The sequence below is a fragment of the Brienomyrus brachyistius genome, unplaced genomic scaffold, assembly GCF_023856365.1.
Source record: "Brienomyrus brachyistius isolate T26 unplaced genomic scaffold, BBRACH_0.4 scaffold44, whole genome shotgun sequence".
Lineage (NCBI taxonomy): Eukaryota > Metazoa > Chordata > Actinopteri > Osteoglossiformes > Mormyridae > Brienomyrus > Brienomyrus brachyistius.
The window spans coordinates 1,702,472-1,730,010 of NW_026042319.1; the positions used below are offsets into that span (position 1 = coordinate 1,702,472).

Here is a 27,539-nt window from a genome sequence, read left to right on the forward strand (position 1 = left end):
TACATCACTTTAAAACCAGTTTTTTCTCTTTGTTCGGCACAAATATAAACGATTATGATTAACGATTTAATGGACCTAACTGGAGCGCTATGAACATTACTGGAATTATCAAACACTGAATGTTCATGCCATGAACACCTGAAATGCAACTTTACCGCGTTACTCGCGGGGAAACGAAGCTTCGGCGTTTCCAGTTAATGCTTCTTATTTCTTTGGATAGCATTAGGACAGCAGATAACAAAGGAAGATATATTAATGGATTATGAATGAATGTATTTGAGTTCAACATTAATCTGGTGCAATTAAAATGTCACCAAACACTCCATTCTGCTGTAATCAGCCCAGCATCGTCCACGTCTGCATATGATTTATACTTCTACATTCGCGTGCATCCCTGTGTCCGTGTATAAATGCAGGCTCTCTCTACTCTTCACAGGATAATTCAGGTGGAAAACGCACCAATTACCAATGCTAAATTGGGGTTCATAATGACAGATTGCCATGAATTCTAAAATACAAAGTGAAGTACTTTTGCTAATGGATTTCGTCTCCTGAATCATTAGTATTCGTAACACGACTTGCTCCGGCATCTCTGTATCAACACTGGCGTCGCAAGGAGCTTTGGGCTCTAAAGAAACGCTTTGCCCATTCTCTCCAGCAGTCTTAAAGTACAGATGTAAAACACTGGTAAAATACCGACAATCCCAAAAAAGGAAGAAAAAAAGAGAGTGGTTAATCGTAAGGAACATCCCGGGACAGCCGCTGAATATGTCGTCAAAGGTTTCGCTTTACACGCTGCGTTTTCTCCGACGGCCCTTGAACAATCTTCAAGGTACATTAATAGTTTTTTTCTCAGTTATAGGAGAGGTCGGCATGCATGAAGTGCCTTAGCGGTGGAAAAGCGACGAAACACTTCGCCACCCTGAAACGCTACAAGCGGCCATTGTTGTGGTCCGTCGCGCGCAGCATCGGGGCCCCCGGGCGATACTCCCAGCTTCTGTCTCGATTCATTTACGTCTGCAGTAAAACACCCTGCTACTGCTCTGCCTTGTCAAAAATGTAAGTAAATTAACAAATACATACATGTTACTGTTATTAGGCGTAATACTAATGATTATATTATGTAATTATACTACGATCGTCCTGACGTAAAAAGATCGCTGCGGTGGTTAAATAATAACGTGAAAACGTAAAAAGTTCCTAACTGAACCAAGAGCGCTTGATCCTTAAATCATTTTAAATGTTGCTGCCGTTTATGTATATACGACATGGATGTTATGCTGGTTAACAGAGCCATTGACAAACGTCTGCCACATATCGTGTCATCTCGACACAGGTGTGTAAGTAATGTTTAAAAAAATGTTGGTTTAGAAATGCACTTAACACTCGGAAGTTGGTTATTAACGCTTAAATGTGTGGCTCGCAAGCGCCCCCTTACGGAAGATTATGAATAATTCGGCTCACTTTAGGAATAGACGGGTTAACGAATGCCGAAGCAAGGTACAGCTACAAGTCATAACATTTACTCTCTGGGTTAAAACGATAACAGAATAAAGGCGCCAAAGAGAAAACAAGGATTACTCAGAAGGTTTGTTTCTGAAGTTTCAAATTGTAGTGTACGGGTAGACAAAATTGAAGCAGGATGCATAAGGAAATAATATACTTATACAAGGATAATATGATCTCAGCGGTTTTGGGATGGAATTTTATACAGGTAGTCAACACGTATTCTGCTACACGCATGTATGTTAAGTATCTAAATGTAATGGTAATTACCTCACACAATTAAATTAGGTGTAATATAGCTTGGGAAAGATGATGCAAAACAGTTATGCATCTCCAACTAAACGAAAGGATTTACGTTTTATGGTTTAAAAAAACTTAATTTCTGACCATTTACAATCAGACTGCAACAGGCGAGTTACTGGGTGCAACACCAATGCAGGCTATAATATCACCAGCAGGCTGATTTCGCTGCAGCGTATACTTGTGAGCAAGTATATCAACAGCTGTCAATTCAAAGTAAAAGAAAGTAAAGAAAGGAAACCGGGCCCCACTTTCCACCCCTCTTCTCCTTTCCTTTCTTCCTCAAGCTAACCATTTTATTCCTTTTCTCCACTCACTCACTTCGTTCAGTCATGGGGTCTCCCCGGGGTAATCACATTCCAAAACACACACAAGAATTTCCTTCTCTCCAGTTCACATACCACCCCTCCTCCCCTAACCTAGAGGAAAGACCTACAGAACCCGGGCTTCAGCCAAGCAGTCTTTAAAGATTGCATTCAGTCCGGGTTCATTATCTGCTCGTGCTCTTCACAAAAGGTGCAAAGCAGGGAAGTACCGCATTCCGCCCGCTTCGAGAAATATTGTCAAAAATGTAAAACACGTAAAACCACACAGCATTAAATGTGGGTCCGACCACCGAGAGACCACACAGCAAGTGTACGTAGGACTCTCACCACGCTCACCAATAACGAGAAAATCATTATATGGAACTGCACTGAAGTGGCTTTCGTACCTTAACTACCTAATAAAATACTCCTGTGTTTTTTTCCCCAGAAAACAGTAAAATATTCAGAAACACACACATGCGCGCGCACACAACAGCATTGGACTACGTGTGCTGGAAGACCCATTAAAATGAGCAGCACCTCTACCCAAAGAAATCCGCATTTACATCTCACGATTATGTCGGGATATTTCGAAAAAAGAAAAGAGGCAGAAGAATGCTAATGAAAAGAGACAAACGAGTAGCTAGTGTGCGCTCCTCTCCGCTACCTTTTGTCTGCCCCTGCTGTAAAGACGCGCATTTCCCCGCCGCCTTCCAGAGCTGCAGTCGCTGGAGAGCCGCCGCAGACGCCAGACAATCTGCTGTAAGGTCGACAGCCTTCCCCCAGAAGGAAGAACAAAACAGAAAGAAAGAAGGACAGAAAGAAACAAAAAAAAACCACCGCGAGGGGAAAATGGCTGTGCAGCAAATGAAAAGAGCTCCTCAATTGAATATTCACTTAATGATCTCATCATTTACTCATCTGCTTGTTATTTCCCGTTCCTCTTATCGGCTGCCTCGATGCGTCTCAGGTTGCCAGATCAGTAGGAAACGGCGACGGTTTTAATGTCGTCCGCGATCTCAGCCCATTCACAAGCGGTGCTGCTCAGCCCCCGAAATGACTTATGAGCTGCAGCCACCTCTGAATTCCCCGAGCTCGGGCGGGACCGTCCCCAGCGCGACCTGCTACTTTGGGGACAGACGTATGTATATTTCATGCTGGAATTTCAGACAGGAAAGTCCTCGTGCATGAAAACCCCGATACTATCTCAGGAGACAAGGGCAGAACGCGTTGGTATAATAAAGCAGTAATTTCATAGAAGCGTCGATTAAATTTGGCTGAACAGGCAACCGTGTTCTCAGAAAGCGAAATTCACGCACACATGAATTCCCGTATGTTTAATTGGAAAAGCATTTCCCCTTTACAACGAAAAAGCTATGCTGTGCGCATGAAAGATGAAAACAATGCAACGACACTTGTCTATATGTGCAAGTACTGCAAAGCACAAATAATAATTTTGATTTCATGTGAAGTAAATGTGTGGCTATATGTTTTATTTATTTTTTGCATTAATGAAAGTTTTAACCAAAAGCAATAACTTCTCTGTTTTTTAATTGAATGCCGATTATTAATGCATTTTCATATGCACACGTTCTTCGGGAAAAGCAAATTTGTGTACCAGTGAAAATAATAAGCTTTCAGTTTTCGTTTCATCGATTTCCACGCAATGGTTTCGGATATCAACTGTAACAAACTAACAAAAAAATGATACGTTTAAACAATATGCATTTCCTAAACGTCCACTTTTTTCACAAGGCAGTTGTCAGTAAAGTCCCTCAAAAGTTTTAGGTAAATAAGACCTACTGATGACGTGACCTTATGATTGATTAAAAACATGGTTTAAAAAACCCAGATGTTTATAAAACAGAGGACTAGCTACCATTAAATTATTCGTGCCAGCTGATGGGAGACAAAATGTACATTTCTGATTTTAAAATGGTCATCAGCTAGCCCCTGCCTTTTACAATATATTTCCAAAGAAGATCTTTTAAATATGACCTAGCATACACAAAATGTCGAAAGAATGATCTATCAATATCAAGAAGGCATCGAGAAAGACAGATAAACAGCGTTACCAGCAGACAAAACACAGGAGTTCCTCGTCCCGAAGACGCTGCCGGCGATGCTGCAGCATGCCGTCTTGTGCACTGTAGTCCCAGCATGCAAATATAAAATGCCGTCCTTTGTTTATTTCTATTGTGCTGTCTCTGGGTACCGTTATTGGTCTTCTTAGTGGGGAAAAAAGACCTTTTATCGTTTGAGAACAAAGAGTCGGCTGGCAGCCCTTTGCTGTGACGTTATGTGTTTTTTACAGTACATAGCCTACTGGGGGTTTCACCAAGAATGTGACTGGCAGGAAATGATAACAAGAATCTAGAAGCCTCGCGCAGCGCACCTCACCTCCTCGCATCACCCAAGGCCTCAGAAGCGTGTCCCGATCGTTTATGGGATGCAGGGGGGAATTTAAGCCTGTGGGAGGTGCCTGCCGATTTACATAAATTTCCAAAACACCTCAGAGAAGTACAAGATGGACTTTCATTCTTTATTTTCCACCGTCTTTGTCTTTTTCAGAAACCGCATCATTTCTGTGTCGTGACTCTTCAAGTGAAAGTGACTTATGTGCTGAAAACCCAAAATCAGATATTAAATGCGTCACCAATTAACAAACAGCTAATCATCTTTTGCCTTTTCTTAAAAAAAAAACTTATCAAAGAAGTGAGTAGCTGGTTGATCTTTGAAATTTGCCAAAAAACAAAATACATGTTTAAAACGTTACGGCTACGTTTGTATGTTTGCTGCTTCAAGTTCTGAAGTTATTCTATTCCGAATAATAGAATTAATTCTTTCCGGGTGCATCTTTTAGAAATGTGTAACATTTTTAATGCACGAGATAAGACGAATAAACAAACCTGTGCTGTACGAGCATGTACAGGTCATAAAAAATAAAAGTTAATATTTAAAACCCACCAGATTTTGAAACAATGAGCTTGAGAGTCAGACACAACATTTTGATACAAAGTCATTAATATGATTCCATGGCAACTATATCAGTATCGTCCGCACTATTTACGATATCCCCTGTGTCCCTAAAGACTAACCTGACAACTGTGTTTAATAATAAATGGAATTAATGACTTCGATTTATTCACTCGTGATCGAAAACGACTGTTTAATGTACAAATTTCACAGTTTAACATCAAGTTGGTCTTTATATCATCAAGTATTTAAAAGTCATGTCTACTGGTTCCTACTGTCATAAGCTATTTGCAACTGTCTCTTTTGGCAAAATAGCCATCTGCTTTTTCTACATAAATTAAGATCGAGGTCAAGACGTTTAACTGGTTCCCACTTGCCTCTCATTAATTTAGTTTTATCCGGTTGTTAATTATCCTTATGTTGGGTCTAATTGCAGTCGGAAGTTCCTTGTTAATAACTAAACAGGCACATTTAGGCGTTTCGAGACAGACAGACAGATAGATAGATAGATAGATAGATAGATAGATAGATAGATAGATAGATAGATAGATAGATAGATAGATAGATAGATAGATAGATAGATAGATAGATAGATAGATAGATAGGAATTAATGCTGAATGTTAATTATTAAGTTATTCACTTAATTGATTAGAAGTACCGTGGAACCTTGGAATATGTATATGAAATACGCAAATTATAATTTATAATTTTATTTATTCCTCCAAAATATAGCCACAAAATGGAATTGTGTACTTTTCCATTCTTGTTCGCTGTATTTAGAATTCCACACCAAGCTAAATAAAATCCGTATCATGCATTTGTTAAAAATGTAATCTGGGTTGCTTTTTGTGATATTGTCCGTTAATTCTACTGAAATGTTATCTAGCCAAACGTAAACGGATCTACTTGTTTAGTCAGTTTCAATCAGTTGGGGCCAGGGGCGTTGGCCTCACCAATGTGGTGTAAACAGAGTGAGCTGAGCTGATGGCAACAGGAAGGGGGGTACACCCAGCCTCCCCACATATGCGGTAACTACCTAGTAGCTCTATGGCTTACTTCTCCTCACCTACATGATTCCTGTGCTCAGAGGAGATAATGACGTCCTCTTTAAAACCCAGAGGGGGACAGCATCAAGGGCATCCTGTGTTTGTCTTGGCCTGATTGTGACTGCCACAACTGGACCAGCATCAGTCAAGGGCATGAGTTCTTTTTGGGGGAGAAAGCATTTACATAAGAAATGACAGCTGCCACGAGATCGTGCACAACCTGCCCCATCCCTGATGCCTTGGCCACTCTCTGCCGTTCTCTTTGCTGTGACTGCATCTCACAGTGGGTTAGATGGTTTGAGAAGATCTCCCTGATCATCCCAGCTGTCCATTTTACTGCGTAAGAAACATCCTCCAAACATTTGTAGACATTTGGCTTTAGCATTTGCCAGGATCATTTACCAAGATTTCCTGCATGGTGTTCTTAAGTCTGACGTCCAAAAGCCTCAGTGCAGCTCACCTCCTCTAAAGTGACAACTTCAAAGCTTTTTGCTGTATTTCCATGCTAATCTGCAGTCACACCTTTTCACAAAGTGCGTGTAATACAGAACGATTTCTGACAGCTGCCCGCTTGTTGTGATTTGGGCAGAATTCAGAACCGGAAATTTCTGGTGAAAGATCCTGGAAAACAACTAATTAATTTTTTGGCAGTTGCCATATAAGTGCAATGTCATCATTGTATAGTGTGAAATATCTGTGCAAACCTTTAAATCTATTCGTAATTTGGATCTGTAATCGTTTCATTTTAAAATAATGTATCAAACTATGAAATATAGTAATTTGCCACAACTCTGTGCCAAATACTGAACTCCGCTTTAGACTCTCGAAAGAGTAGAAACTGAGGCTTGCTGAAATTAAAAATGCAAATTATCTCTGGGCTTCATCCATTGCTGCAAAAGCCAGTGTGTCAGTGATGCAGAATTTCTGTGTCTGACAAACCAGCCTCATCCCGTAACGGAAACCGAAGCTGCTGCCGCCGAGAGTGAAAATCCTAAGACATGATGTTCAGCTTTTCAGCATTTATAGTTTTTTTATGTTCTTGTGAATACATGGTTTATCACCCCCCCCCCCACATGCTCACTTTAACCTGGATATCACACCCCTAAATGTCACAACTCCCCAGGGGCCTGCCAAAGTTAACACCAGCGTCCACCTCCACCCTTGTTGTCCCACTGTAACCAGCAGGCTGATGGCTGAACCCCCTCCACACTGATGCACCCGCACGTCTGCTGGGTCTGACAGGGAAACTGGGCCCCCCCAGGTTTTTCCAGCCGGCGCTGGCATCACGACCATCACCTCCGCCTCTCCCCTCATGAGCCCGCCTGGGAAATCCCCTATCGCCGACGGCAGCTGTTTCCCCCGGCAACCTGAGACAGCAGCCCTGCCTGCCGGGGTTACCCCACCACGCAAGGAAGCTCTTTCCTCGTTCCCAGGGTCCTCTGAGCACCTCTCTTATGCCCTCCCAAAGCAGCCAGCAAACTGAGCTCCCCCTTCCGCCGTATCTGAGAGCTCAGACGTGCATGGGATGGTGGTCATGTCCGCTCTGAGTGCTGCTGCTCCTGACCTCTATCTGTGGCATTTCTGCGGTCGCTGATTTTCTCACAGTTGTACCCGCACCTCAACCGACACGCAGCTGCAGGCAGAACAAAGGCAGCCGGGTCTCCCCTGGCACACTGCTCCCAGTGCCGGCGTGAGTCTCCCTCGGTACACTGCTCCCAGTGCCGGCGTGAGTCTCCCTCGGTACACTGCTCCCAGTGCCGGGGTGAGTCTCCCTCGGTACACTGCTCCCAGTGCCGGCGTGAGTCTCCCTCAGTACACTGCTCCCAGCTCGGCCACAAATCCCCTCTGGCACACCGGTCCCGCCACCGCCATGAGTCCCCCCCGCTACACCACTCCTGGCACCGCTGTGACTCCCCCCCAGCACCGCCGTGAGTCTCCTCCGGCACATCTCTCACAGCACAATGCTCCCGCCACCACCCGCCACCGCCCGGCACAGACATGCTCTCCTTCCTGCTCCTCGTCGAGCTCTTCATTGCTGAATGTAGTGCACAAAGGAATTGCACTCTGCACCTGTGCTCTGGACTGAACGGCAGAGAGCAGCTTCTGGCCAGGTGCTGGGATGCAGGGCTGGACAAGTGTGGCCCAGCTATGGTCCTGAAAGCCCCCCCCCCCCCCCAGCATAAGAGGCAGCCCTACCTGTGCAGTTGGCTCAGACGGCGGTTTCCTGCTGCCTCTGTGCACCTCGCTTTGTCTCCTCTCTCTCTCATTCTCTCTGTCTGTCTCTCTTCTCTGCTTGCAGTCTGCAATATCCTCACAAAGCCCCCCCCACCCCAGAGCACTGGCCACCCCTCTGAGATGTAGCACAAGTGATTGAGTCTGTGGAGTGCTGGGGGGCTTACCTATGGAGACTCCCACCATCCCCCCCCCCCAACTGCCCCCAATCAGCAGTGTGGTGACTGGGGGGGCTGCCTTACTGCCCACACTCCTCTTAGAGAATTGAGTGAACACCATCACCTGACTGCCTACACACACCATCCCACTCTGTCCCTCGCCCCCCCCCCCCCAGCACACAGGCGTTGTCATCCACCAAACCTCCAGCACCCCCCCCCAGTAGCTTTCTGAAACTAAGACGTTATGTAGCCTTAGCACTCATTTTCCTTCTGCTTCCATCTTTTCTAAATTCCACACTGAAATGAATGGATTCCCCCAGTATCGCCTCTCCCCCGACCCCCCCAGGGCCATTATTCTCCTGAGAAGCATTTCATAGGGATGGGGCCTTTGGGGCTATTGTGGGGCATGTGTTGATGGCTCTGACTTCTGTACGGTACTGTGTGGCCCAGTAAGGAAACCAGCCTGATCTTATCTGATTTGATTTTATTTGGACTTGCTGTTCTGCCAATTTCTTGCCCGATACTGTTCCCCTTCCCCTTCCCTTTCCCTTTCCTCTTCCCCTTCCCTTCCCCTTCCCCTTCCCATTCCTCTTCCCCTTCCCTTCCCCTTCCCCTTCCCATTCCTCTTCCCCTTCCCTTCCCCTTCCCCTTCCCATTCCCATTCCCCTTCCCCTTCCCATTCCTCTTCCCCTTCCCCTTCCCCTTCCCCTTCCCATTCCTCTTCCCATTCCTCTTCCCCTTCCCCTTCCCCTTCCCGTTCCCGTACCCGTTCCTCTTCCCCTTCCCCTTCCCCTTCCCATTCCTCTTCCCATTTCTCTTCCCCTTCCCCTTCCCTTCCCCTTCCCATTCCTCTTCCCCTTCCCCTTCCCCTTCCCCTTCCCGTTCCCGTACCCGTTCCTCTTCCCCTTCCCCTTCCCCTTCCCATTCCTCTTCCCATTTCTCTTCCCCTTCCCGTTCCCGTACCCGTTCCTCTTCCCCTTCCCCTTCCCTTCCCCTTCCCCTTCCCATTCCTCTTCCCCTTCCCCTTCCCCTTCCCTTTCCCTTTCCCGTTCCCGTACCCGTTCCTCTTCCCCTTCCCCTTCCCCTTCCCCTTCCTCTTCCCCTTCCCTTTCCCATCCAGCTTGTATGCTGTGTTGCATATGATATTTTTCCAGGAATCTCTTGAATGGAAGCAACTTTTTTGATGTTTTTGTGTATTGTATGCAGTTAAAAATTCCAAAGCGACGCTCATTGGGATTACAGAAAATAAACAAGACCGGCACAGCAATGAAAGCTAACTTTGGACTTTTCTGGAAGCCCTAATCCACGGGTTACTCGGGGAAACCTGCAGTTTCGAGAGGCTCTTTTTATTAACAATTGTATACAAATGAGCAGAGCAGCAGCCTTCTGCAGAAAATCAGCTGAAACACTTTGAATTGACCATTTTTTTGTTTTTAATTAAAATCTAATAACAGCATATACATGACATGGGAGAACTGCAGCAGTGCCACTTTCATTATTGCTAACATTTATAAATAGTATTTAAAAGCTACAATACATTTTGCTGCACATTCTTCGATGGCTATCTGTTGGCTACATTGCCAACACTGCCTCAGCTTCTAGACCAGTTTAAACAATGTAAACTTCACCTTAATCACCTCGTCAGGACGCTTCTTCCCAGCGTTGTGTCCATGTGAACAAGCTTTGCTGGCTAAACTAAGATGATTCTTTTAAAAACAGGGAATATGTATGTTGATATAGTTTATTTCATTTGTATTATCTGGTAGAAATTATAATTATTAGGAGTTATTCTTACTTGTGCTGAGACAAAGTTTTAAAATGTCATGGATGAGGAAGAGTGGGCAGAAGTCAGGTTACTGGTAATTTGTCAGATTTAAATCTGCATTTTTAAGAAGCTAAAGAGTGGCATTGAGGGTGGGGGACTGGGTTGGGGAAAGGCAGCAGGGAAACCCCCCAGTGAATTACACCTGGCAGTTATTCACACTAATGGCTATTTAATCACATCACTGTAATATTTACATGTTAAATACTCACCATGCGCCCGTACTTTTACAGATAATGGTCAGTTAATCAATTTGAGAATGGTTTGTGCCAGTGTGGTGTGAGAAGTCATAGTAGCGAGACCTCACAGGATACCCGCCCGTCATTGGCGGCCACACCCCCTTCCCAGGTGCAATTACAGCAACTGGCTGTCAGATGGACCGAGGATGGATAGGGAGGAGGGAACTACTGAATGGTCTGGGCTGCAGTTTCTGTGTGCGATGCACATCGCGGTGTAAGCGGAGGCTCCGCGTCATGGTTGCTATTAGGCTGGGCAGAAGGCCTGAAGCTCTGTGAAGACACAGGGAGAGAAACCAGTGAGAACGCCAGAGAGAATGGCAGAGAGAACGGCAGGGAGAACAGCAGAGAGAATGGCAGGGAGAAGGACAGGGTGAACAGCAGGGAGAACGGCAGAAAGAACGGCAGGGAGAACGACAGGGTGAACAGCAGGGAGAACGGCAGGGGGAACGGCATAGAGAATGGCAGGGTGAATGGCACGGAGGAAGGCAGAGAGAACGGCAAGGAGAAAGGCAGGGAGAACAGCAGAGAGAATGGCACGGAGGAAGGCAGAGAGAACAGCAGAGAGAATGGCAGGGAGAAAGGCAGGGAGAACGGCAGGGAGACCGGCATGGAGAACGGCAGGGAAAACAACATGGTGAACAGCAGGAAGAACGGCAGGGGGAACGGCATAGAGAATAGCAGGGTGAATGGCAGGGAGAATGGCAGGGAGAACGGGAAGGAGAAAGGCAGGGAGAACAGCAGAGAGACCGGCAGGGAGAACGGCAGAGAGAACGGCAAGGAGAAAGGCAGGGAGAACGGCAGAGAGAACGGCAAGGAGACCGGCAGGGAGAACGGCAGAGAGAACGGCAAGGAGAAAGGCAGGGAGAACGGCAGAGAGACCGGCAGGGAGAACAGCAGAGAGAACGGCAGGGAGAACGGCAGAGAGAACGGCAAGGAGAAAGGCAGGGAGAACAGCGGGAGAACGGCAGGGGGAACGGCATAGAGAATGGCAGGGTGAATGACAGGGAGAACGGCAGAGAGAACGGCAAGGAGAAAGGCAGGGAGAACGACAGGGTGAGATGTTTCTTTGCAAAGAGTACAGGTCTGGGCTGAAAGATTCATGGGGATGTCCAGGTCCTGGATGCAAAGACCCTCTTGAGGTGGCTGAGACGTCCTCAGGCCTGTCATCCCAGACCCCTTCCATGATGGCCTATGCTGGTAGTAGGTTAGGGTTTGGGTTATTTGCATTTATCTAGATAAAAGGTGTTAAGCACTAGGTAGCGAGTGGGTCAAAAGTTAGCGACTGTCCAATTACGAAGGCTGGTTGGAACTTAAAGTGCTTGGTGACCCAGTGACCAAAGCTTAGCCTTCGAAATGCCAACTGCAGAAGAAGGTGAATACATCACAATGTTTTTTTAAATATATTTTATGTTTATAATTTTATCCAAGCCTGTTCAGCCATTTTACCTGTGTGATCACAGTCAAATGCTGGACAAAAGAAAATGATTATTGAGGTGATTCGCCAAATTTCAAATGATCCAAAGTGACATTTCGCAGTAGAGGAGCAGAATGAGAAGGCAGTGGAAGTTCTGAGAAAATGGAATTTCTGAGGCGGTGACGCGCTGTGCTTTCCTGCGACCTCACCATCAAAGGGATACTTTTTGATCAGTCATTCGGGGTGAAATCGGGGGGGGGGGGGGGGGGATGCATTTCTCTGTGCTTTTCGGGAATGGTCTGCTGGGAATTCAGAGGCGATGTTAATGCTTGTGATATCGGTGAGGAGCTGTCGTCCGGGCGAGAAGGGCCCACGGACTGGGTGGCGGGGCTGCGGAGTGACGCAACAGGGGAGACATTTATGTCCATTTACACTCTTTCTGGAAATAGACGTTTCCTGCCATTGGAACACTTCCATTTGTCACACACATGTTTTCAGAATTTGGTTTTTTTGGCTAAGTATGTTCACACACACAGGGAATGCTTTCATACATACATATCATACATTCATACATACCACAGATGCATTCACAGTTAAGACACAACAAGACAACAGGCGCAGACGGTCCGGTTGATATATACAAGGTGCATGTGTGGTTCATGAATTTATGAAAAGTGCAAGAGTGCATGTCAGTGCAAGTAATGCTTTAGTAAATACAACACGTGCCAAACAGGAGGGCCGTCCTCGGTGCGGCTCTTTGTTTGAAGCGGCTCCTTGAATTTGTATCAGTTGTGTCACCTCTGGGAATTTCCTCCTCATCTCTGCTAAATGACACTCTTCAGATGTGGGGAAAAGTGTTCTGAAGGTTCTGAGGCTTCTGAGAGTTCTCTGTGGCGTCATGGTGACATTCAGGAGATGTAGACAGTGACGGGGGAAACGTAGGGTGGGGAAATGTGGGAAGAGAGTCGCCTCGGGGCCTCGGGGAAGCTGCCCCAGTAGTCTGTGCGGGTCTGAACCCGGTCGCTCTCACATGCAAACGGCCAAACTAGTAAACAGGTGGTGACTGCAAAATGCCGTTAGGTGTTACTGCCCCCCACCCATGAGCTTGGGAGGGGGTGTCCCTCAGCTCACAAACCAGAGAGGAAAAAAAAAAAACCTGACAGACGGCAACACTTCTTACTACCATGGAAAATATTCAAATTCAGCGGTACTTGGCCATCGAATCAGCACACCCTTGAAGGTACCTTCGCCTCTGACGCCTCGCCCAGCCCCCCAAAGCCGCGCCGTGCATCTATTGCAAAAACGTACAGCTTGTGGTTTTGCGCTGAAACGCAAAAAGAATCAAGACAGCCCCAAAAAAAATAAAAATAATAACGCTATAAACAGCAGAAAATTCCATAGGTTCTACGTAAACGAAGCTGCGACACTTGACCCTGACGTTAGCGGGTAAAGGTGCAGGCCGGCCGCCTGAAGACTGACGCCGCCGATGGGCAGCACTGAGCTTTTAGCCCGTGATGGACGAATGTTTCATTCAACCCACGTGTCATTGGCTATTTTATTGGGCCCCGTTATACTCACAGTGTGTTAAACCCCAAAGTATTCCAGGGAACAGTGATGGTCACAGCCCCAGCAGCTGTGCTTATTTACCAGCTGCAAGAGCAAATGAGTGACTGCATAAGCCGGTTGTTGGAAAAAACGTCGGCTGATGTAATTAATAATAGAAAATAAGGGTAGAGTAACTAGGCTGGGTAGTCAGTGCATCTGCTGTGGGGTTTGCTTAAGATGTCATAGCAGAAAGGGCTTAAGTCCCACCTACTGACTGGGGCTCCATACACATCTGGCTCTTCTCCCATCAGAAGCCCAGATGCCGGCAGCCGCTTCCAGTGTCCTTCACAAGGATCCCCACACCCAGGTCCGGAGGTCAAGATTCATTTCAGGGGTCAGCTGAGATTCCCGGAATGTGCTCTGGATTCCCGCTGTTGGAGCCTTCCGATCGCTGAGAGCCCTCCCTCTGTCCTCTCTGGAATCTGCAGTATCTGTGTGGTCTCTTCCGTTCGGCTTGCATGTCCAGTCAGCTACCTGCGACCTTCCACAGTGGTGAGCTCATTGCACTGGAATGTGAGCACTGAAGGAATTAAGACTGTTTGACTCATAAATACCACTGTTATCACGTCAGATGACAGCAGAAGATATGCATTTGTTGATATTATAAAAATTCCTGATATGCATTTCTTTGCAGGTTTCCTTACATTTTTCCCTGATTTGTTGTTTACTTTCACTTGAAGAGGGGATATTTTGGGAAAGGACACGTTGATGCTTTGCAATCACTGCAGTCGATCCCATAGCTGTGCTAAAACCGTGTTTGATTTGTCTGCTTTTGCAGGAAAAGTGAGATCAGTTTATTGATAAAGTTTGGTTCATAATGGTCAGCGGTAACACCTTTGTTTGCAAACCACATTTTTCAGTTTCAGGTGTCGCAGTTCAAGACAGAACACCAAGAATGTGGTGCTGTTAGGGACTGGTTTGTGAGCGTTTGATAGTGGTTGTTCCCTGCCTTGTGCCTGTAGCTTACTGGAAGGCTCCGGACCCTGAATAGGACAAGCAGGTACAGGAAATAAATGGATGGATGGAATTAGTGTGTTCAATTCTTCAACATATTCTGACATTTATGCCATATAAAAACATGAATTTTCCCTTAGCTAACATGATATCCTGCAGGATTTATCTCATTAACATGTCTTGGTCCTGGAGGCAGATTAAAGACATCAGCAGATCCACATCTAGAAGGTGAAGAGGAACCTGCTGTTCACAGGTCCAGGTCTAACGCCGGAGGTCCTCTTGAAACTTCACTGTGATGTTTGATGGTTTGAATGCACTTTTGAATACAATTTGAATACAAATTTCACTTGTAACTCTGGAAGCAGTCAGCTGAGGGTTATTAGTAGGAAAAGTTCAAAGTTCGAGGCACATGAGCATCAACATTCTGTGTGGGAAACATCTTGTTCGCTATCCGCTCTGGAAATTCCTAAATATAGATGAGTATAACAATGGAATATGACTTATGATGTGCCATGTGATCTCCTCAGAGAGGCCAAGGCAGGGTAACATCAAAATGCAGAAGAAACTTCTAGACCTGTAACGTTCTTGCAGCAACAATCACCTGCATACCTGGGAGGTGAGTACTCCCCCTCGTGCCCCTGGGGTCCTGGAATCAGTACCGGTATTTTGAGAGCACCAGTCTGAACACGTGTGAGCGTGGCACAGCCCCAGCTCTCCATGCAACTGGGCTTTCGGGCCCTCAGCCGGCACGACTCGCAGGGCGATGGGGGAAGAAGGTAACAGGCGCCGGATGAGAGCACGTGTGGACGAGAGCAGCCCAGGCAGTGTGGGGGTCGCAAGGGGGAGGAGCTGGCGGCCAGCGCGGTGTGCTGGCGTGCATCCTGATTAAATGACAGCGGGATGCCATGTGCCACATTCTTGTATTTATTCTGGGTGTATTGGCACTCACAGACCTGAATTATGACAATGACGGCGGGGGCTTGGGGGGCTTCGGACCACTAATACAAGGTGTGTTCCTCTCTTCGCATCGATGAGAATGCGGAGTCCGATCTGCCAGGGGGCCTCTTCTTCCTCAGATAAACCTCAGGCCACCTTCTCCATGCGGCCAGCACTGCTCATCCGCACGGTTCGGCCCGCAGCCCCCTCCTCCTCGCTCCCCCCAAGGGCCACTTCGTGATTTACGTGGGATTCCCTCCACGTCTGGCTCACTGTGAAATCTGACTACCTCGCCCCCCCTAACACACACTCCCCCTCTTCCCGGCCCAGAATCCCTCTCCTAAAAAGTCTCCTGACACCCCCGCAGCCGTGGTGCGCTGCAACAAAGCAGTTGAACCTCTCTGTGCTGTGAGTCACCCTTGGGGGTTCTGCACATGCTCAGTAAGGCTTGAGAGTCTGACCAAGCATCCCTGTGCAACCCCCCCCCCCCCCACCCCTCTTGTTCTCCCACACACCACGCACACACCCCCCCTCCCCTCGATGGGAGGAACAACTAACGGAACACAGCCCCCTCTCCCTCCGTGACATCGCCCACCTCTAAGAGAAGAAACACAAAAATCCTGCATCCTTGTAATCAGAGACATTTCTGCTCCACTTGATTTTTATCGGAATGTTGCATCTCGGCCCGGAGAACTCCAGTGCCGCTTACCACCCGGACTTCCAGCCCTCGTCACCGGGAATGTCAGGACCGCTTTGGATTCGGCCTGGTCCGCTTGCTTAACGCAAAGAGCCAATTCATAGCGTTTATTCTCGGCGGCACGTAACGCCAGCTAGCATGGCCGCCAGCAGGCAGACAGAAAGGGTGTCGCTCGCTCCTGCCCCGCGGCTCCATGGGCATGTCGATGAGCCCACACCAGCGTGGCATAAGAGCGCACAGCCGCCGTCCTCCTCCTCGGCAGACCTCAGCTCACCCAGCGACGCAGGGGGCAGCGAATCAGAGATTACATGACTTCTTTATTATAACACTGATGGTCGGAGTGAAGCTTCCTGTCTCTACATGCCATCCATGTTCTTTACACCTAGGGAGAGAGCCCGGCGTCTGCTGAATCCACACACGCGAAGGAGGTACAGCAGATAAGCTCCACCCCCCCCACAGGCCAAACAGTAACCTGCTGCACCACCTGCTGATCAATGCCCCCCACACACAATGGAATGGAGGGCTCTGTTGAGTGAACCCCCCCCCCCCATGTGGTTTCGGGGGAAGCGGATGCCTGAATGACCCCCTATAGTTTTTCTTGGAATCATCCTCACCATGGATGGGGGGGGGATGTCCCAGCATTGCTGAACATGAAGGGATTGGGGGGGGGGGGCAGTGCCAGAGGTGGGTGGGGTGATGGAGGGGGCACATGTGTAGGCGGCCCGCCAGAAGGGGCTGCTGGGTGTGCGAGCGAGTGCGTTACAGCGTGGGTGGGCTTCTTACATTTCCAGGAGGCCCGCCTCCCCCCCATGTAGGAAACAGCCCTTTGGTTCACATTTGGGAGAGGTTGCCAATTGATGCAGGCATAGCAGGCTGTGGAGTGTGTGTGTGTGTGTGTGTGTGTGTGTGTGTGTGTGTGTGTGCGTGTCTCCCAGCATGCAGTTCAAGCCATACCCAGGCTCTGTGAGCACTTTAACCATTTCAGGGTCTGCAGACTGATAGTGCTCCCTGTCATTATCCCATAACCCCGAACGGCTTGCCTTCGGCTCCGCTCCCGCGACCAGGTGCTGCTGCGGATGCTACGCTGGCGTCTCCTCGTCACCATGGTGACAGCCGCACGTCGGCAGTGGTGACGTCCGGCCCGAAGTGACAAACACACTGTGTGCCTGTGAACTGGCTCCGTCCTTGGCTGCTCCGGGATCAGATCGGCTGCTCACTGTGTGCCGGGGTGTGATGCGGAGACAGTGGGATGCTGCCTCGCAACAGGCAGGGCTCTACTTTTCAGCCTCAGTGTTAAACCGCAACAGTTTTGACAACTTCATCGCCTTCCTTTCGCCTTACTCTGGTCCAACACAATGATGTAGGAGAGAGTTTGGTATGGGGGGGAGGGGCACGATGTGATTATTCAAATACAGAGGTCTATTTAATGGGGGGATGAATGAAGCCAAATTAAATATTGGGGGGTACATGCCCCCCCCCCCCCCTGTTTCACCCCTGTGTACACAGATACACAGGCAGTGTTTGTGGTCAGGGGAGTCAGACTAAGAATTTACTAGAAAATATGAGTGAGCTTTCTAAAGTAAGAAGAATTGGGTGCCTGGGGAGTGGCTTAATTAATATGCAAATTAGGAGGGGGGGTAGTGGAGTATAATTCATTGTCTGTACCCCAAACTCTCTGCACCCCACATCATGTCTCACACTTACTCATAAGTCTACATTTATGTTTGTTTATTAATAGCACATTTTCTTATCCTTTAGCACTATCTTCATATATATTCTGTTTATTGTTATGTGTGTTTTATACACCTATATGATTTACATAGGTAGGAAGATGGGGAAGGTGGGGAAGGTGGTGAAGGTGGGAAAAAATTACACCATTCAGTGCAAAATCCAACACCTGTACCAGCGCCAGACCCAGCTGGGAATGCTAGGGATGATGATCTGGGAATCTCGGGTGCCTCGCCCCCCCAAAAGGCCCTGTTTGCATCTGTAGCCACGTGTGGCTGTGAGGTCCGCTCCACCCAATGCAGCGACAGGCTAAATTAAAGGGCCGCATTGCTGGATCATCTCCGTGTTCCTGGTGGGAGCCGTTGTGGTTATGGCATTAAAAAACCGTGGGTTTGGTGGGGGCGGGAGGTTCGACAGTCAGGACTTCCTTTTTAGCAGAGGCGCATGAGATGCGGCCACCGCATGCGGCGAAAACCGAAGGTCTGCAGCATGAAAGGGAGCCAGTGGAACTTTGTGATGGGGGCCAGAGTGACACCCCCACCTAGCCGGAGGAAATGGAAAAACAGCAGCAGATGCACAACCGGCCTGGCCTCCCCCCCCCTCCCGGCCTGACTGCCAGACAGCTGACGCTCCTCTGTGCGGGGGGTCTGAAGGCCGAGGCACAGTGGGCACTGGTACGGTACCGCAGGGAAGTTTCACCCGACAGGTGACTGGGGGCCCTTCTGCCGATCCGTGTCCGGCATAAAACAATGACAAATAACAGATGCTAAAAAACAAAAACTAAATTAATGCTCATTCACACTGTAATGTTCAAATATTACTCATTTTAAGGGTCATTTAAATCTAGTTCATTAACCAGCCTTGGACAGCTTCTGCCTGTGTATCTTCTCACTTTCTGCATTAAAATTGTGCCAGGAGTGAAGGCTAAGAGTGGTGCCATAAAAATACACCATGACAGTATTCCTGTGACAATATTCCCCTAACTGCTCAGTCTCCAGAGGGTTGTGGGGTCCTCCCCCATGCCCTCCGCCACCTCCACCGACACCTCCGCCTCCCTCACCGCCTCCATGAAGATCATGAGGGGAGTGTGGAGAGGCACCTGCTAATCACTCACACAAGCTATGATCTTACCTCCTCAGAGGCAAATGGAGCTCAGAATGTCCACCGGCGACCTGGGGCAGAACAGCGGGATGTAATGGAACTCACGTTCACGACAAGGTGAGTGCCATGATTCACCTGCCACGTCCACTAGCAATTACTGAAGGGGAAGGGTAATGACAATGCCATGTTCGGACCGGATTTGCTTAGCCACGGTTGCCAGGCAACAGGGCTACTTTTCCACTGGTTCCGAAGTTGGGTCATCATGTTTTTGGGGTTTGTTTTGTGAGGGGTTTGAAGCAAACATTTCATCCAGTCACATCTCCTTACCTATCAGTCTTGAAATGAAAGGAATTTGTCCTCAAAAAGTTCAATTCAAACAACTCAAATCTGTTTTGTTATGGAAATTCGCTAAATTATTAGAGAGGCCAAATGATGCTCAGCTGTTCTCCATGAGACTGCAAATTAAACTCGTATTTACATATTCTCAGGTTCTTCTGTGTGACCATTCTGTCAACCCTTGCAAAGTTCTTCCAATGTGACATCAATCCTTCAGAATGACAGATAGTTGGTTTTGTCAACCCCCTTGGATTATGAAGCACTGCATGGATACACACAATGTCGAGGCTGTGAAAATAACTAAAACACAAAAGCTAAAGTATGCAGGGACTCCGTGGAAGGTGAGCAGGCATCAGCAGTGTTCACCCTGCTAATCCTGTCGAATGCATATCCTGTCCATTGCTCCTCTGACTCTTAGCTGCGACACTGAGAATCACTTTGCCTGACACCGAACAAATTTCATAGATGTTGTAAAAATAATAATAATATAATAATAATTATAATAATAAAAAGAAGTGGAAAAAAATACCGTCAGAATCGTTGCTAGTTGTATATATGGTGTCATGCTGGCTGTATTTATAATGTCAAAACCTGATGCCAGGATGTTGTTTGTTCGATTCACAGTTAGTCACGTGACCGCTCATGAGCATGGTGATGAAATAGCTCCGTTAATGTGTCTTTTGTTTTTATTTATATCGCTCGTTATTGTTTTTTTTTTTTTAAATAATACTCCTACTAATAATAAAAGTGATGAATGAATAAATAATTCATAGTGACTGGAAACGAATGTAATTTTCCCGTGTCACTCCCACCGGCGATCTCTGACAGGAGATACATGGCTTTTTTCAGAGGAGTGTTGGTGTTTGTGTCCTGAGTAAATGCACAGATTTCAGTTCACATCCGTTGGGAGTTCCCCAGCCGGCCATTTACGAGAAAAAACGAAATGTGGCTAAGCTGTGAGACACCCCACGTAACTCGTAACCCATGCAGGCTGAGTGAAAAGCAGGTAAAGGTTTATAAGTTATAAGCGCTGCGCAAAGGCACGGTCCCGGTGGGCTCTCCGCTCAGCCTCAACACTTCCATTATTAGGTGCGGCCCTTTGTCCAGTAACACCAGTAGAAACAAAAGAGATTTGTGACATGCCGCTGTTTATGGCTGTTTGGGGTAGATGTAATGGCAAATATCACTCGTCTCGTTTTAATAAACCCTGCTATTGAACTGAGGATCTTATGTAAAATATTTTTTTACTTTTCACAGGGATTTATTTTTGTAGTATATCTTGAGATGGCCATCTTATTAAACATACAACAGAATGTCACATGTATTTAATGTGAAAACTAGCTTTCTGTGTGCTGAACAACATACGTAGTTTGGCAGAGACACACAAACGCAGAGATAAGCCCCCGTCCCCCGCCCACCGCTGCACAGAAAAATACACGCCCACGTTCAGCCCACGCGCACTCACACACGCCCACGCGCGCGCGCACACACACGAAGCCGCGCTCCAGGCCGCGCGGGTCCCTCAGCCGCGATGTCGCTGCCAGCGCTGCCCCCAGCTGATTATATAACCAGCCGCAAGTGGCAGTCAGAGTCCTTCAGCTCCATCTCGCCGGAGTCACGACTCGGCTGTGTAGGTTTGCTGTGACCGCGGTCTCGCCAGTTTCAGCGTCCGCACACGCTAGCCGCTTAGCCCCCCTTTAGTTCACCCAGACCCGGTGTCGGGTCTCCCCGGTACGGCGGACATGGGAAGGGGGGGTCTGTTAAAATGCAGATGGGGGGGGGGGGGATGATTCAACCGAACCGTATGTCAGCCCCCGCGTCGCCTCGCAGTGTGTGGGTTTTCAAAAGGGCATGAGCCTGGTTTTCTAATGAACCCTTTAGGTGACATTAGAGAGAGAGAGACAGCGACGCCGGAGCGGAGCTCAGCAGATACGGGAGGTCAGACATGCGAGGCTGTCAGTGTCAGCTGGTATCAGAAGAAGCGAAAACCTGAACTAGACTTCAGAAACCTCTCTTACTGTGTTTGTGCGTGCGTGCGTGTGTGTGTGTGTGTGTGTGCGTGGGCATGCGTTTGCGTGTGTATGTGTGTGTGTATCAGCACAGTGCTGTCAAGCTAATATGGTAAATGTATTAAATCCCCCCTTATGTGCTGCTGCTTAGTTAAACAGTTAAATGATTCAGATTAATTACTGTAAGAGGTGCCAGTGCTGCGTCCCCCCCCATACACACACAAGATTCTGTCATCTTGGTCAGAAGCTGTCCACTTATCCCAGGTAATGCCCATCACGTGATCCGTGAAAGTTCAGATATATTGTGAAAACCTGCTCTATTTCACAGTGAATGGCTGCAAGCTGCATATCAGTGAATTATATAATTACAATTAAATATAAATGAATACTTTATTCATTTATACACATTTTTTTTCTGGATGAGTCAATTCAGGTGTCCTACTTAAGGTTAAAACATCAGCACCCGTCACATTCTGGTCACGTTTGTGTCTCATTTCTTAAGTATTACGCTGCCCACTTACTTGGCTTGATGCTTTTCTATCCATTACAAATACCAACTGGAGTGTTCTGCAGCTCTGGGAACACACGGGGGCCATGTCGCAGAGCCGTGTGGCGTGTGGTGGGGCGTGAGTGGACGGGGAAAGCCGGCAGGTCTGCCTGCCTCCCTGTCCCAGCTGTCCGAGGCCCGTACAGGCGGCACTGGTGGCGGAATAAGGTGGGCGACTCCGGGGTCCTGCCTCCTCACCATCTGTTCCACCGAGCCCCAGCTCGTGTCTCTGGGGGTGTCAGTGATGAGGGTTTTGTGGGGGGGGGGAGGGTTGCAAGCTAAGGGGGTCGAAGGTGCCCCTTGATAGAGAGATCGCTGCGGGGGTGTTTGGAGGGAGGGGGGCCTTTGAGTAGGCTGGAGTAGGACGAGGCGAAGTACAAAGCACTGCGATTATATCGGGAGAGTGGGAAGAGGAGCGGGAGCGAAAGATTTTTATTGTTTTTTTTTTCTTCACAATCTGCCTGCACACAATCCTGATCGACACATACAGAGTGTGAACCTGAGATCTAACAGAGAAGCAGAGAACAGCGAGTGATGACATATCAGCCAGGCAGCCAAGGACGGCACCCCAAGGCAGCAAGTGAGCATGTCAGAACAACAGTTGCTAAGACCCTTAGAGAGACCTCCCAGGTAACCTCAGGGCGGAAGCAGCGATTAAAGTCAAATACTCACCTTAGAGCAGTGTTTTCAAATCCGGTCCATGGGGACAAACAGACAGTCCATGTTTTTGCTCCCTCACAGCTCCAGGAATGTGGGCTGTCTGGCAGGGACCTGGGAGGGAGCAAAAATGTTGACCGTCTGTGAATCCCCAAGGACCGGGTTGAGAAACACTGCCTTTGAAGATTACCTTCCATACATCCATTCATTTTCTACTGGCTAATCCAGTACAGGATATACCTGTATGTACCTGTTGTTTTCACAATATTATTCCACAGCCAGATCACAGCAGTCAAGGTGAATCCATTCTTTGAACTGTAAATTTAGTGTGAATGTAGCCTGTGATTTGGGGTGCAGCTGAAGTACAGTGTCTGCTGATAATCATTCCATTTACCACAGAGAGTAGTCACATGCATTATTAGTTACATGCACTATGCATGATCTGTGGTGTCCCACAGATATTATTTAAATCAAGTCACGGTCTTGCTATCACATGGCAATGTCAGGTGTCAGGAGGGTGTTTCACTAAACACTGAACTCCAGTGAAGGTGGGCAGAACCAAACGATCTTAATTACGTAAGGGACCACTGATTCACATGGGTCTGACATGCACCTCTACCCCCAAAGCCTGATGCAGGACCTCTGCTATGGAAATCACTTTTAGCAGCATGGCCCCTTGGATAGCTTGGATGGCTCAGGGGAGAACATTCATCTGAATCATTTAGTTCACCCTGGACGGGATGCCAGTCCATCACAGGGCACGAGGCTGGGGTGCCAGTCCATCACAGGGAACGAGATTGGGGTACACCCTGGGCGGGACGCCAGTCCATCACAGGACACGAGGCTGGGATGCCAGTCCATCACAGGGCACGAGGCTGGGATGCCAGTCCATCACAGGGCACGAGGCTGGTGTACACCCTGGATGGAACGCTAATCTATCACAGGGCACGAGGCTGGGGTACGCCCTGGATGGGATGCCAGTGCATCACAATGCACTAGGCTGGTGTACACGCTGGACGAGACGCCAGTCCATCAGAGGGCACATTCACCATCATACTCATAATCATACATATTGCCTAACTGTCTGTATTTTGACAGAACCCTGTACAATATGAGGAAAATATGCAAATGCCGTGCATGAGGCAGAGGTAGGATTTGAACCCCCTGTGCTAGAGGTGGTTCCCTCTGAACCTCCATGCCACCCACAAATACTTTCCATTACCCATAATGCTTGTCAGCCTGAAATGATTTAGCATCCAGGTTGCCAGAGTTTCACAAACGAAACTGCATTTGAGGCTCCGTTTATCTTTTCTGTGTCATGGTTGGTGGAATTCCCGTTTGACAGATCGTGGTATGGCTTAGGTTGCACTTTCCTCCAAGGGAAGCTTCTGACTGGCAGGTCTATCGTTAACAAGGGTGAAGGATCCCTTAAGTACTGCACATGCCCTCTCAGCAGCTTGCCCGTGGACATTAAACATACGTTAAGTGACGCTGAGCTCCGCGTGGCCCTGTAGGTGGAGATATTTAAGAACAAGAGCATCGCTACCTGACAGGATGTCAGCGTTCTCGAGAAAACTTGCAAAATTATGTTAAATGAAGAGCGGAGCCATTATTTTCAAACGTTCACCCTCGTTTGATGGTATGAGGCCTGCTCACTATTTCCACCAGTAGTTTCCAGCACTATCTTTAAGGTCAGTCTTGATGTCATCGTGTTTTCCCATAAGAGCATGTTATTTTTTTTATTGTTGTTCTGGACAACCCAGGCTCACCACAGAAACGCATTTGGTCTGCATAACTGATTTTCTCTCAACCTATGTGGGTGAGGGGACAGCGTCGATTTTGCAGCCTTCCAGTAAACGTAAAAACTCTCTTGATGTCATTGCCTGGAGAATGCGTTGAACCTTCTGCTGCGATTAGCATAAAAACAGGCCAGGGGTCAGTTGTTGTGATGCTCCAGGCCACTGCAGAGGCATGTAACAGTGTAGAGTCCTACATCTTCTGCTAGCAGCTGTTAAGATGATGATGTTGTTCTGTTTTACTGCTGTCATATGGATTTGAGGGGAATCAGCCAACCTTCTTGTTTTAAATGGAGTCACTGGTTTAAGGTGAGGTAAGGGATCCACCTTCAGAGCATTTTGATATCAGCGGGTTAAATTGGGTGTGGATGGTATCTCCCAAAAGGAACGCTCAGCAAAGGATTTTTTTTAATCACCTAAGGAAATGATTGGTTGTCAGATCAAAGCTAGGCTTTCACTGCAGGGGACATGCAACAGGTCTGCAAGCGATTATGTTTCCCTTGGGACCTGGCTGAACCACCAAATGGTTATGTTTGTTTTCCATGGCAGTAACATCACATTAATAATAAGTGCTGTTTACTGAAAAAAGGAAGTCATGAGTCTCTCTCTGAAACTCCCCTTTTAGGGACGGCGTTACATCATGCAGTAAGTGACATCAGAAGACAGGTGCATTGTGGGTGATTGTATGTAACGGAGTGAAGTGATTCCTTTAAACACACGTGACTTCAGACTCACATTGCTAATGGCATTTCCCCAGGGTCACGGTTTCTGTGGTATGCTGTGCATCATGATCGTCTGAAAGTTCTCCAGAGAAAACCCAGAGAAAGCACCAGAACCGGCCTTTTAATTGGCTGACATTCACACTTGAATGTGTTGAGTGTGGGCTGTAGCTCAGCAGTTTTGGGATCTGAGCCCTTGTCTGGAAGGTGATGGGTTTAAATCCTGTGGCCAGGAGAGCAGAGTTATGACCTGTGAGACCTTCCAGCTGCTGCCCAGATTCTGGTTCATGTTGCTGTCTGCCCAACTGTTTGTATCTTCAAAGTAAATAAAGGCCATTTGCAAAAGTGTCAACATGCAGACCTTCTCTGCATCTTGTTGAACATTTCATCTGAGGCAGCGAACATGGTGAATTTTCAGTAGCTTCTATCTGTGTGCTGGTTTCTCGTCTGCGAGTCTGCGTCTGATCCTGGCCGGGGGCCTGATATGGAGTTTCGGCAGCTTGCTGTATTGTGGCGACTCCCCTTCTGTGTTCCGTTGGCAAACCCTGCATGGCTATCAAAAAACAGACGTACCCTAGGAATTGTAGTGGTTGCCTGGGTAACGGCAGCGGGGCTGAAGAACGGGGAGCCGGCCGTCGTCTGTCGGAGAGAGAACTCCAAAAAGACCCCCCCATCCTCCCCCAACAGGCTTTCTTCCTCGGCAGCGGGCTGCTGCCTCCTGTCCTGGCCCCCTCTGCACTCGTCAAGGTGTGTCCAAGAGGGGGCTCCTAGCTGCACCATTGCACTGGAAGATGAATATGAGTGTGGGTCTCGCCCTCACCGACCCGCCCATCCGCGTGCGGCGGCCCGTCTGCGCGCTTCCTTAGCAGAAAGTCCGCCGGGAGAGTTCTAGAAGGATACAAGTGCCACTTCTGCCTTGGTGTAGCTGGGCGGATGGGGGGGGGGGTGTGCATCTACATGTGGCTGTGCCTCTAGTGTGTGTGACGCTCTTTAACGGCGGCCGTGTAGGCTGGACTACATTCTTTCTGGTATTAATCAGTCCTAGTAGTAGGTGGTTAATTTCTTGTTTGCACTGTACAAGTTTACCTAGAGGGAAATACCTGATTATAGGCTTCTCTCTTTGAAACTCGGTGACTAATTATGATTTTTTTTTTTCTTTTTGGATACTGTTTTGATGTATTTGACTCCCTCGGTTTTGATTTCTTTAAAAGGGCGGGAGGTTGGCGGTGGCCAAGACAAGGCATGTGCACAGGCAGCTTCCTGGATGCCTCTAGACCCCACGTAGGCAGCCTCAGGCCTGGAGGGCTGGTGCAGACCGCAATGACTGTATTCCCCAGCCAGCCTGTTTTCCCATCCTGCACCTCGGGAGGTAAGAGGGGGTGGGGGCTCAAATGGCAGAGGTGAGTCAAGGGGACAGAAAGCTGAGTACATCCCTTCTACAGTAAAAGGAGCACTAATATAACCCTGTTTGAGTCAGTATCCAGTGATAAGCGGCAGTGATACAGGGGAACCGTGCAAAGTCAACCTAGGGGTGGGATTCAAATCCATCAAAGCATCCTGGTGCTCAAATAACTGGACTGACATCCTAAATTACTGATCTTACGTTAAAATGCTGATTTTAGCCAAAGCCATTTACGGCTTTTGCCTTCACTACACAGCCAGGCGTGTGTCTCATTCTAAACCCTCCTGATTTTGGCTTCACTTAGAACATGACGAAACCGAATCAGCCCAAATGCCGTCAAACCACACGCCATCTAAGCGCAGAAAGTCAAAAAAGGATCAGAACAATTTATGTTGTGACTGAATTTTGCGAATGCACCCCCCCCCATCCCCCACCCCCGACAGTGTTTGTTCTGTGCTGGTGATCTCCGATGACAAAAGGAAAACGTTTTCTGGTCAGTGTGGCATTCGCATTCCTGCACCCGTGAAGCTCTAACTACCAAAAAACACCCTTCTTCATACTTTCCCCCCAGTATACAAGAAAAATAATCAGCCTCTCATCTTCTGCCATTAGCTGTATCGTCCCTGTGATTCTGATATCGCAAACATCTCTGATTACCTCACATCTCTGTCGCCAGACTGGACTCAAAGAACTAAGTAGGAAATGTCAGCCCTGATTGATAAGGACACCAGTGGCCTTAGCTTTGTCGTGTTCCTACAAAGGTTGTCTAACTCCTGCTTACCTCCCCTACCTCCCCTATTTCTGCAGCCCAAGTCAGTTGATCTGAACTGGCACAAAGATGGAGTTGAACTTTAATGGTCTGTAATGTGAAATGGCCCACTTAGCCATTATTGGGTGGCGGGGCGGGTGACAAGAAAGGCTGGGCTGTATTTAAGTGTAGCATGAAATAACCATGGAGTTGCAGTCGTTGTGGGCGAGAGGTCAGTCCACAGTCCAGAAATCAGTCCCTCGAATCATTGACAGAAGCGATCGATGTCACTGTAAAAAAAAAAA

The 27,539-nt window shown here is 47.8% G+C and overlaps 2 long non-coding RNA genes across 3 annotated transcripts; both read left to right on the forward strand.

Moving 5' to 3' along the window:
* The first annotated feature begins 792 nt into the window (after positions 1-792).
* LOC125722983 (uncharacterized) lies at positions 793-16,844 on the forward strand. Its single transcript, XR_007386698.1, has 3 exons — positions 793-1,059; positions 13,856-15,174; positions 16,578-16,844. It is a non-coding gene; the product is annotated as an uncharacterized LOC125722983 (long non-coding RNA).
* Positions 16,845-18,073: 1,229 nt separating this feature from the next.
* Positions 18,074-26,914, forward strand: LOC125722984 (uncharacterized). Of its 2 annotated transcripts, none has more exons than XR_007386700.1 (3): positions 18,074-18,625; positions 19,059-19,137; positions 26,296-26,914. It is a non-coding gene; the product is annotated as an uncharacterized LOC125722984 (long non-coding RNA). The 2 variants fall into 2 exon arrangements; XR_007386699.1 differs by lacking the exon at positions 26,296-26,914 and adding an exon at positions 19,509-19,965.
* Positions 26,915-27,539: the final 625 nt, after the last annotated feature.